This window comes from Carya illinoinensis, chromosome 3, assembly GCF_018687715.1.
Source record: "Carya illinoinensis cultivar Pawnee chromosome 3, C.illinoinensisPawnee_v1, whole genome shotgun sequence".
Classification (NCBI taxonomy): domain Eukaryota; kingdom Viridiplantae; phylum Streptophyta; class Magnoliopsida; order Fagales; family Juglandaceae; genus Carya; species Carya illinoinensis.
The window spans coordinates 49,526,072-49,535,144 of NC_056754.1; positions in this window are offsets into that span (position 1 = coordinate 49,526,072).

Here is a 9,073-nt window from a genome sequence, read left to right on the forward strand (position 1 = left end):
CACTGCCACCAAATCGCTAATGGCTAAGAAATATTACGGACTGTGAGTGTGGTGAGAAAGGAGGTATCTTTCACCATTTCTGCTGAGTTGTTCATCGAGTTTGCCACGGAGGGCCGATGTTTTTGACACCACCAGAATCGGTGACTAAAAGGGATTTTTCCCACCAACTAATTGTATTGGTGGTTAATGTAGTATTGTCCATGAATTATATGCCACCAACGTGTCACCAGCAAAAATGGTGACAAAAAATAGGATTGCCACAAAGCATATGGTTTTAATCACGAAAGTGCTTCACGGAAAAAATCAGTATTTGTTGTAGTGTAGGTGTAGTGCTACTTTTGTAATGATTAAACGTTGAGAAAAAATTGTGCGTACATTGTGCGTAGTAACCCTACAACTGTTGTAATACGTACAAAGAACTAAGGAATGTATAAAAATCTCCGAAAGATATCATGACAGGCCAATTTGGAATTCAACGTAAGAACGTTAAATTATAAAATATGACATCATTTTGTTTCTTAATTTAAAATATAATTAGTTTGCAGTTCTTTACCCTCTAATTGTTAAGATAGGTGAGAAAATTGCAAAGAAATTAATAATTTGGTAGTTTGTAAGGGATAAAATGAAAAATTTGATAATTTGGTAGTTATATTATAAATTAATTGGAAATTAATGATATATATATGATTGGGTTTATAATATAATTTTATCAAGGCAGGCCAGGTTTCTTCCCGACAATAAAATAATAATTAATAAGAAAAACAAGTGAAAAAGATGGGGTCAAGAAATCTGCGTTCAGAGTCAATCGAAGACCTTCTAGATCATGAGAGGTAAACCGTAAACACTAGCTTGTAAAACCACCTGTACTTTTTTTTTTTCTTTCTTAATCAGAAGAGAAATAGTATTTATAATCGTGATTATATAAGTGTCGTATAATTTTTTTAAAAAAATTAAATTAATATGAGATTTATATAAAAAAATTAATTTTTTAATCATAAATCTTATTCTTTTTCAAAATAATTATATAATATTTATATATTTTATAACTGTATATAATATTACTCTAATTAAGAAAAAAAAAATTAAATTCGTACAAATGTTCATCTAATTGTATCACATCATCATGAGTTGTCTTTTTTTTTTTTTTTTTTAAACAACCCCAATATTCATCTTAGAGCCCAGTCTTGGTGTAGATAAAGTTTGAATAAAGTGTATTGTTTTGACTTTTGGATTGGGTTGGCAACAGAGATTCACAGGTTGGATTATCCATATATATATATATATATATATATTAATCAAAATAATAATAAAATATTATTAATTTAATAATTTTGTTAATTTTTATTTTCATATTTTGATAACCCTTCTTATAATGATATGCATAAACACATTAAAATAGAGCTGAAACTTACTATCAGACGACACGATATCATCTGCTCATCTAATAAACAATGTACATGAATATATAGAAAAGAGAAAGGAAAATTGAATTTCATTTAAGTTCATTTATAAAGAGAAAAAGAAATCTGAGAACATCATGCAGTACCTCTCAATCATATATTAAAAAATAAAAATTTTATATATAGTTTTTTTTACAGACTTTATTATATGATTGATTGAATATTAAAAAAATTGATGCAGGTTATTACATTAATGAATTTATAAAAAATACATAAAAATAATTATATGTCACATTACTCATTAACAAATAATTTAACACGTCGATCATAACCAAAATACAAACAGATCCAGTAGTTTCAGATTCTTCCCAGTACCATATAAGCAATACCAAGGCAGTAACTGCGCACATCATAGCCATTTCGGCCAAGTGTTTGGAGAACTTAATTCAGCACAGGATGAGATAACCACACCAGGCATTTTAAAAACTGGGAAAGAAACAAGAAGTGTGTAAAGGAGAAAATCAGCAAATACCTGGCACTACTACTCCCCTTGAACTGATGAACATGGGCATATTCTACCTGTTTGAAATCCACAACTTTCTGTTCTCCACGCAAGTGAAAAAAATTCAATTCAAAATTTCCATTATTGGTGAAGCACTTTCCTTCTAATAACCAAAATACCATAACATCATATTTATGCCAAAAAGTAGGGCTGTTCATCCGAGTTCCGATCCGGAAATCCGGGTACACCCAAACCGGAAACCGGATCGGGTTATCCCGGATCAGATCCGGGCCGGAACCCGGATGAATCCGGGTTTTATAAAACCCGGATTCCGGGTTCCGGATTGAACTCGTTTTTTTTTTTTTTTTTTTTTTTTTTTTTTTTTTTTCCGGTTTAAAAGCATAATTTTTTTTACAATAAAGACCTATATTATATTAAACCGAAAGCAGATTAGAAGCTCCCAGAGAGTCTGTTTGTCGCTGCAAATCAGAAAACATATCAGAAGCTCCCAGAAAGCATAATCGTTGTCGATGGAGAGTCTCCCGGAGAAGCTCCTGTGGCGTCGTCGAAAAGGGTTGGGAGGGCGCTTCACGGCGAAGAAGAAGGTGTAGACCACAGAGAGAGAGCAGAGCAGAGAGAAGAGATAAGAGCATTCCTGTCTGAGAGAAACCGTGGGGTTGGGGCCTGGGGGGGATTCGATAAAAATGCGTCGGGCTTCATAGCCCACTCCGGCGCCGACTTCGTCCCTCGAATCCCTTTTACCCATACCGAGGACCTTGAAGAAAGAGATGAGCTTCGCGGCCTACAAGATGATGCAGTAGCAGAGAGTCCAGTTCTTCTGCTGAACCCAAGCATGGTGGCGTCATGGATGGCATCTCCGGGGCCTCTCTCGAGCTGCTTTCGCATTATAGGTTTTCCCTACATCTAAACCCCAAGTCTTTGTTAATTTGGGTTGATGATTTTGTGCTTAGAGCGCAATGTAGCTATGTTATATTGTTTTCAGGCGGGTTGAAGATGGAGAGAGGGATGATATTTCGACTGGAGAAGGCCATGTTTACTCGACTGATGAGAGAGAGAGAGAGAGAGAGAGAGAGAGAGAGAGACAGAGAGAGAGAGAGGCAGAGAGGAGGCAGCGGCGGCTAGGGTTTCAGAAAAGAATATGAACGAGAGAGAGAGAGAGGAGGGGGGCCGGGGATATTAGTGGGGAAAAAGAAAATAAATGAAGGAAACCGGGTACCGGGTTTTTAATCCGGTACCCGGATTTTAAATCCGTATCCGGACCGCATAGGTCCGGATTTAGCAATCCGGGTTCCGGTCCGGATTTAATCTGGACTGAAACCGGACCGGGCCGGATTTTATCCGGCCCGTATGAACAGTCCTACCAAAAAGGAACTTTACCAAGAGAAGACCCATCACCCACGACAGCACCCACAACGGCTACATCTTCTCATATGGCAGCTTCAACCCATACTCCATGCAATGGCTAATTTCCATATCTTGTCAAAATCCCTATTTATGTAAAATTCCCTTGTATAGTTCTTGTATCCAACGGTATAATATCTTTTGTATTGTTGTAATGCACCTTATAAATAATGCACACTACAACAAAATTGATTTTTTCCCACTAGTTTTTTTTTCCACTATATATGCTCATGAAGAATAATTACTTGTTGTTACAAAATGTATTAGTGGAAAAAAATATGTTCTTTTGTCACCATTTTATATCCCACGGTTTCAAAATAGTGGGTAAAACTGCTTTTTACCACGACTTTATCTAGTGGAAATAAATTAACCTTTTGACACTAAGGAGGAGAGACGGGAAAAGAAAAAAAAAACCTTTTCCCACGACTTTTTGTCGCCGCAAATAACTATTCTAGTTTACTCTAACCATTTAATCAACATCGTTGGATTAAATTTAGATCAAACGGCCCACATTAAATTAAAACCCTAATATTTCCCCCCACCTTGTTCACTCTCTCTCTCTCTCTCCTCCCATCAGCTCCCCCGCGCCGCACCCCCTCCCCATTCAGTCTCTCTCTCTCTCCTCGGCTCCATCCCAGGCCACCATCGCAGCCCATGTCACCGCCACCGAGCATGACCACCTCACCGGACCCAGCCACCTCCCTCTCCCTCTCCCTCTCCCTCTCTCCCTTTCTCTCTCCCCGAGGTAAGCCCAAACCGAGTCCCCTCTCCATCACTCAGTTCCTTGCCGTCGCGAGCCAGCTCTGTCGCCAGTGGCTGAGCTGCACTACCACCACCAGCCCCTCACCTCGCCGACAACCCCTTCCTCCCTTTTCCCCAGCCGAAGCCCCCAACTTTCCCTCTCCCTCGCACGCTCCATCTCCCTCTTGGTATTCTCCTCATCACATCCCAAATCTGCCACTAGGCCCACCGTGAGCCACCTCGACCCACGGTCTCAGCCCCCTCTTCCTCCCTTGCATTCTCTCTCTCTCACGGATCCCCTGTGCACAGCCACCAGATCTACCATCGTGAGCCACAATCGCTGCCTTTAGCTACAACGCTACACCACCATGAGCAACCCACCGACACAGCAACACCTACAAGCTATTCATTCGCTGTCGAAGCCCTTAAGCTTGGTAAAATCCTACATTTATATCTTTAGTGCTTTATTTTAGAGTAAATGGACGTGTATAGTGTGGTGTTGATTGCTTAGATAGATTTATATTCATGGATATGTAGTATTTTGATTGTGTTGTTGTGGAAATTGAAGGAGAAACAGATTTGGTTGTGATATTGTTGTTGGATTGTGAAGTTTTGGGTCTTGTGTTGTAGTTGTGAAGTTGTGCTAAGTGTTGGAAGCACATGTATGTCGTGTTGAGGGTGTTGGTGATGTGATTTGTGTTGGGCATTGTTGAGAATGTGTTTGTAGTCGGTGAAGTGTTGAGATTTCTTAAGTGGGGGAAATTGTGAATGGAGCATGGGTATTGCATTTGTTGGAACTTGAGAAGCTATGTGATTAGTCGGGTGCATGGTATGTGAGTTAAATGGATGATGGTTGGGATTTATGTGTGTGGTATGCATTAAAAGACTTATTAATTTAATATAGTAATGGGGAAGGTTGAGTTGTGTGGAGTAAATTCTAAGTGCATGATAATGTGTAAGTTGGGCTAGGTTTATAATTGAGTTGTATTAAGGTGCTTGAGGTGTTGGATATGAGCGTATGGTGTGTGGATGGAGATGGTGTCTTGTAGTGTTGAGATTGAATGATGGAGTTGTGGTGAGCTTAAAAGGTATGATGAAGGTGTTGGGTGCTATATGGACATATTGTTAATATTAAATGTATTGATTATGGATGAGGTTTATATGAGCAAGTGAATGCTCAAGTAGATTATATGTTGATCTTAGGTGATAAGGGGGTATGACACATGTATGCTTGGTGGATTGTATATGTATGACTTGAAATGTATTGTGTAATATGTTTGTAGGTGAGAAATGGATGAGGACTTGAGTGATTTTGGATCGCTTTGTGTGCATGTGGAGGATGGGTAATGTATCTTAGTGGTGATCTAAGAGTGAGGAGGGATTAAATTGTAAGGCTTGATATTATGAAGAGGGTTATATTTCAAGGATTAAGTGATGAATTGTATATGTATGAGTTGGAATGTATTGTGTGAATGAAGCTTATAAAGTTAGTGATTGTGTTTGAGTTGTTATATAGTTGATATGGATAGAATTATATATATTGAATGTAGTTGTAGGTGAAGTACTTATAAAAAAAATATATAGTTGTATGTGAAGTATAATGTTAGCACTCTAATGTCACTCTAGTTTTTTAATAGCTAGACTTGTTGGGGTTGACATGTTTATATACATCTTGCATCTTTTCTTGATTTCACTGACTTTATTAACATTAATTTTCAGATTAATGATGTAGCTGCAGTTGTAACAGACAGAAGTAATGAGCAGTTTTTTTACTGAACTTAGAAAATGGGTTTTTCATGAAAGAGGGCATCTCAAGGTCAGCATCTTGTTGTAGTACTTATGGTTATGGGATCAATGATGACTAGCTTGGTAATTTTACTTTTAGATTTCAATGTAGTTTTAGGATACATGAATTAAGATTATTAAAAAAAGGGGTTTTGTGTCTACTTACAATTTGTATATGTTGAACGGGAATCTTCACTTAATTCTTCTACTTCCTCCTTTATATGTGATATTTAGTAATTTAGTTGAATGTTGATTAGTAGGTGTGAAACAATATCATTATTTTTATTTTTATTTTTGCTTTTACAATTTTTTTTTTCTGAATTCTTTTATCATTTGCCGCGAAGATATCTCGCGACAAATACTTTTTTTTTTGTCAGACCACATTTTTTTCTACCAAATGCTCTAGTGGGTAATGTTAATACCCACCAGCACATTCCGTCATAAAATATAATATTTCTCACCAACTAATCTAATTTGAGTAACCTTTTGCCACGAAATTTGTTGGCTATCTCCGCTATCTATTTGGTGGAAAAATGTCACAATTTCCCACTAGTTCACGAATTAGTGGGAAAAAACACTTAGTGTCACCAACTTTAAGTCACTAGTCTCCCACGGATAGACTTAGTGGGAAAAGAGCATTTCCCACTACGACTATGGTTTTTCCGACCACATGCCCTTATGGAAAAAATCAACAAATGTTGTAGTGGCAATAGACTCTCAATGGTCTCACGAATTCACTAAGGCATTTTATCAAACACTCTGTGTTTAATTTCTTTATGGTACCAGAGTCCGTGTGAGAGAAGAGAATCTTCTTCTCATGGCCATCATTGCTTTGAATGTAGGTAATTTTGTTAACTTAAGACTCAACAACAACAACTATCCTCTATGGTGGCAGTAGATTTTGGCCTTAGCTGAGAGCCAAGACCTTGTTGAGCATCTCACCAATGAATAGGCACATTTAGAATTTCCAACTAACGTTGATGGTGCCTCTGATTCGAGCAACACCGAACCCACTCCAACCTTTATCCAGTGGTGCAAATAGAATTGTTTGCTACGTGGGTGGATTATAGGCACTCTTTCAGAAGAAGCACTCGACCTCGTGGTGGGGCTTCACTTTGCCCACCATGTTTGGATGGCTCTCAAACTGACTTACGCCCATGATTCCCAAGAGAGGAAATCCATCTCACCCAACAACTTACATACCTATGGAAGGACCCCATGATACCACTAGCTAACCATCTCTGTGCTTTCAAAGGACTGTGTGACAGCCTGGCATCAATTGGTTGCCTGGTTCAAGACAAGATGAAGATCTTCTCGTTGTTGAACAACCTTAGAGCCAAATATGAGCCCTTCATGACGGTGATGTTGAAACCACTGATGCCCTCCTACGCCAATCTCCTCCCACTACTTCAAGGGTATGAAATCCAATCCAACCTCCATGATTCTTCTACTAATTTTTCATTTTATGGACATAAAAGTGGAGTTCCGACCTCCAAGGACCATCGCAACAACAATCGCACCTAGCCCCGTTCGTTCTTCTCCAAAGATCGAGGGTTTCAACCCTCTAACCATTTGGAACCCTCTAACCATTTGGCTCGAGGTAACCAGGGGGCAAGAGATCAAAATGTTCATTTTGATCATACTAACAGTGGGTCTCACGGGCCTAACGCATGTGAACCCAATGACAGGCCCGACCAAAACAGCAAGGCTGGTGATTTTTCCCATATTGATATCTGTTAAATTTGTGGAAAAAAATGGTAATGTTGCTCTTAAGTGTTGGAACAGGTTTAATCACTCTTATCAACTTGACAATATTCCTAAAGCGCTCACCGCACTGACACTTGAAAATATTTCTTGTGATGATGAATGGACTGTTGACATTGGGACTTCCGCTCACATGATTGGCAATTCAGGTATGCTCGAAAATCTTTGACGCTATCTTGATAATGATGTTGTTATTATGGGTGATAGTAGTTCTCATACTATTACACATGTTGGTGATACTTATATTAATAATCGCACTAATAAAATTAAATTACATGATGTATTGCTAGTACCTACTTTAGCAAAAAATCTTTTATCCATTGGGCAACTTATTACTGATTACCCTTGTGACTTTTACATTGTTGGTTTTGTTGTTAAGGAATGAGAGACCAACGGTGTCCTAATGACCGGACACACCCTATCCCCCACCTTACGAAGCTCACTTCTCCACACGATTCCTAACAGTTTCTAAAGAATTCTGGCACAAGCGGTTGGGACATCCTCAAGTCTCTGCTTTACAAGTTCTTAAATCAAAAGGACTTACTCAAATTTCTAGTTCTAATAAAAATTTGTCTCTTTGTGGTAGTTGTCAACTAGGAAAACTTTGCAAATTGCCATTTTTTCTCATCTAGTAATATTACTCATAATGTGTTTGACAAAATTTATTGTGATTTGTAGGATCCTGCACCTATTGTTTATGTTGGTAAATTTCATTATTATGCTTGTTTACTTGATACTTTTATCTAAATATATGTAACTTATTCCTTTATGCAAAAAATCTGATTTTTTACTTTTTGAAAAATATGTTGAGCCCTGATTTGACCAAAAAAAAAAAAAAATCAGACCAATGAAAGAGGTGAGTTCGCCAACACCCAATTTACATCACATTTACAGCGCCAAGGTATTATTCATCAACTTTCCTATCCTCATACCCCTGAACAAAGTGGTATAGTTGAACGTCATCACCGTATCATTTGTGAATTGGGTATGACAATGCTTTTTCAAAGTAGTATTCCAAAACATTTTTGGATTGAAGCTTTTACTACCGCAACTATTTTAATCAACATGCTACCCTCTAGCACAATTGGATTAGAATCCCCCTTCTATATTCTCTACGAGTCTTACCCTGACTATAGTTCCCTCTGTGTCTTTGGATCCAAATGTTACTCTTACACATGGGATACCAAACAAAATAAATTTGATCCCACGACCTTACTGTGTCTTTTTAGGTTACAGTAATAAACATAGAGGGTATAAATGTTATCACCCCCCATTTTGCTGCACCTTTATTTCATGACATGTTGTCTTTGATGAACTCACATTTCCTTTTAAACAGCCTATAAATCTTCATCTTCCTTCACCCACCAAACTCCATCCCTCAACCTTTGACATGTAGATTAATCCTTCCACCTCTACCATCAATTTACCCAACGCCACCATACCTGTCATGTCTGACTCC